Source organism: Talpa europaea (assembly GCF_964194135.1).
Source record: "Talpa europaea genome assembly, chromosome: 2".
NCBI classification, from domain to species: Eukaryota; Metazoa; Chordata; class Mammalia; order Eulipotyphla; family Talpidae; genus Talpa; species Talpa europaea.
The window spans coordinates 76,535,051-76,538,791 of record NC_140068.1 but is presented as its reverse complement, the minus strand read 5'-3'; the positions used below and the strand labels follow the sequence as shown (position 1 = coordinate 76,538,791).

Here is a 3,741-nt window from a genome sequence, read left to right as displayed (position 1 = left end):
TTAGAGGGAGGTGACCCTTGCTTTATGTTTAATAGAAAGTGCTTCCATATTTGTGCTGTATGTTGTTGTTGTTTTTTGCATTGTCATGATTTTATGACCAGAGTCCTAGTAAGATTAAAATATAATAAATGGTAAATTTCTGAGATCACAACCATGAAACATTGTCTAAGTAAATATGTTACTTTTCTATATACAAAAAAAAGAAAGAAAAATTGTATTTCTCTGTGCAAATAAATTTAAAGAGATTTCCTATAAGGATAATTGTACACAGAATAAATGTTCATATGTCCTTTTACAAGTACAATTCTGGTTAAAAACCAATATGCTTAGATTAGCATTGATACAGCAATTCAAAGATAACGATGTGTACACAACATATACCAGGCCTGCTGAAACCAGGCCTGGGGAGAGTTTATAAATAATTTAATAGTCTTTAGCAGGATAGGCTGTGGAGCATCTGGAATCCCTTCTTTTTTGAATTGCACAATCTCAGAGTAGCTTTGCCATCTTTCCTGTTTTTTTATTTTCATTTTTATTTTTTTTGCCAAAACCATCCAATAAGGAAAACTTAAAAGTTGAATGTGCTTATCTTCCTAACTACTTTGTTTCACCCTTCTGACTTCCTTGGCACCAGACTATAGACGGAAGTTTGTTCTCATCATTAAGATACACTGTTCCCATTGAGAGCTCATTCTACGTAATAACCTCCTAGTGGTACCCCACGGTCAGAAGAGTTACTTGGCTCTTTTGAAAACGATCTTGTGATTTTTTTTCTAGCAACAGCTGCTACACAAGAATGAGGTAATGATGGTCTTAGAGTCATTTTATGGTCTACTTTTCCATGTTCTTTGAGTCAAGGACTCTCTAGGTCTTGACTGAGATACTCTCTTCTCTACCCTTACAATCCAAATTACAATCTTAAAGGGCACATCAAAAAATGTGACTAAAAATTTTAGGAATTCCTGCCCTCCTGAAGAACAGGTGCTGTTCTAACTGGGAGAACCATACGCACAGTTTCTACACAGACACTGCAAGGTCCTGTCCTTACTTATTACAGTCGAGTTCTCAGTGGAGATAATGGGTGGCAGCCATCGAGATCTTTCCAGTGTGGTCTTCCAGTCTATAGTATGTGCAGAGGAAGGAGTTTTGTCCTCATAAGCCTTCTCTCCTGTGGCTTTTGGAATAGGACTGGAAGTACCCTGTTTATATTATTTTTATTCCATTTAATAGGAAAATACCAAAGATAAAGAGTATATTTTATTTTTCTGGAAAGAATTTTCTTCTATTGATCTTTCTTCTAGCGAAGTCATTTCCCACCAAGTAGCTGGTATAAATGTCTTTTAAACTTAATAAGCCAATAATAATGACATAAGATAGTAGAAATGTAAAGTACAGGCCCAGTGATTTTCAATTACAATCTCAGTTTGTCTTGAACCATTAACAGTGTGTGTGTGTGTATTTATATTTTATTAATATCGTCTTTTCTTTTACTTTTCTGAGGACCAGACCATTTCTCAAGTTAGTCCAGTACCATGTTGCCTATATGATAGTGTGGTATTTGTTATGTTACAGAGAGAATGCAAAGAGAAAAAATTAAGTAATGGTCAACTTTTAACATGTAAAATGCAATTTTCAAGTAAATCTTGAGATTCAGGGAGAAACTACTTTTAAAAAGTTCATTGTTGCCTCTTTTTTGGACGAGACACATGGAAGGAGCAGATGAGAAGGGAAAGAAGGTTGTTGCTATGCCAGAAATCCTTAAGAAAAAGTGAAGGGATTTCTTAGAGCTGAAGATCAAGTCCCTGAGAAAGAAGTTTGCCCAAAAGATGCACTGAAAGACAAGGAGGAAGCTTATTTATGAAAGAGCTAAGCACTACAATGGAGAATATAAGCAGATGTACAAAACTGAGTTTGGACTGCCTAGGTTGGCAAGAAGAGCTGGAAACATGTATGTCCTTGCTGAACCCAGACTGGCATTTGTTATCAGGCTCAGAGTTATGAATAGTCAAAGGTCTGAAAAGAGTTGCAGCTTATTCGCCTTCTCCAGATCATCAATGGCTTCAGTTAACATGCTGAGGATTGTGAAGTCATATATTGCTTGGAGTATTCATTTTCTTAAGTCAGTAAATTAATTGATCTGCAAGCATAGTTATGGTAAAATCAACAAGGACCAAATTGCCCTAACAGATAACATATTGATTGTTCCATCTCTTGGTAAATAGGACTACAAAGTGGACCACCTGAGTCAAGAACAAATGGGAGGTCGAGTTTATGAATTATTAATTAACTAATCAATATAATAATTTATAACCTTTATTGAGATATAATTAATGTACAGTAATGCATATATTTTATGTGTGCAATTTTATGAGTTTGGACATATGTATATATATTCATGAAAACATCACCACAATCAAGATTGTAACTATCACCTTAAAAAATTCCATTGTGTCCCCTAGTTTTTTGTGTTTCCCTTGTGCTTTTTTCCCCTTGTGGTAAGAACACTTACCATGAGATTTACCCTCTTAAATTTGAAGTACAATAGATAGTATTGTTAACGATGAGCACCATGTTATACACAGATCTCTAGGACTCATTTGCCTTGTAGAGCTGAAACTTTATATTTTGATTATTTTAGCTAGTATATCAGAAAAACTCAGTTTGCCATCAGTGTGTATCCTTTATTACTGACAACCACTTCCCTTCTGACACTTTTGGTCACAGAATGAGTGGGTCTCCCCACAACCAAGTAATTTTCTGTGATGCTAGTTGGTTTCCCTACAACTCGACTCAACTGTGATGCTTGGATAGATAGCACCAGATTTCACAGGTGAAGGACTCAGTCCCACAGAATTGCTTCAGATACCAATCCAAATGTAGGGTGTAAATTGTGTCTGTAACTAGTTGGCTATGAATCCAAGTTTCCCATGATTCCCTCCTCAGATTCCATTAATTTGCCAGAGTAATTCACAAATCTCATGGAAGCACATGTTTATATTTACCAGTTATTAAAGCATGTGATGAAGGACACAGATAAACAACCAGAGGAAAAGATACACAGGTCTGGGAGGGTCTTGAGAACAACAGCTTCTTTTCTCATGGAGTTAGGGTGCATCTCTGTCCTGCTCTCCAAATCCCATGCCACTAGAATTTCTTTTTTTTTAACTTTTTTTTTTTAAGATTTATTTATTTATACAAGAACTGGGGTATAGTCAGAGGTGTGGGAGGGTGAGAGAATTCACCAGAGATAGAGCGGGGAGCAGAACAGGCAGATGGACCAAAGACACTGCTGAGGGGAGCAGTGGGCGAGACAGGAGAGGTCTGCTGACCATGTGGGAGTCTCCCTGGCTGGCCAGGATCAAACCCATGCTGCAGAAGCTGTGGACAGCTTCATAGCGCGGCGCTCAACCCGTTGCACCACCGGGGAGGCCCACCATTAGAATTTCTATGAAAACTTCCTCGTGTAGTCATTCTCAATCATGAACTCCAGTTTTAGTTGTTTTTCCTTCTCAAGACAATGGGTATTTAGGTTGAAAAAACTAAGCTTCAAATTATGACTTGGTTTTTCCAGTGACCAGCCCTTATCAGACGCCTAACCAGAGTGACCTCATTAGAACAAGTCACTCCTATCACCCAGGGCATTACAGAGGTTTTAGGCACTCTGTGCCAGGAATCAGGGCAATTACCAATATCTGTGCTCTTTTGTCTCACACATACTGCATGTAAGTGGAATCACATAGT

General features: G+C 37.6%; 1 pseudogene across 1 annotated transcript; it reads left to right on the top strand.

Moving 5' to 3' along the window:
- Nucleotides 1-1,706: 1,706 nt before the first annotated feature.
- On the top strand, nt 1,707-2,222 carry LOC311167219 (large ribosomal subunit protein uL30-like; annotated as a pseudogene). Its single transcript has one exon. The product of its transcript is annotated as a large ribosomal subunit protein uL30-like (transcript).
- The last annotated feature ends 1,519 nt before the right edge of the window (nt 2,223-3,741 follow it).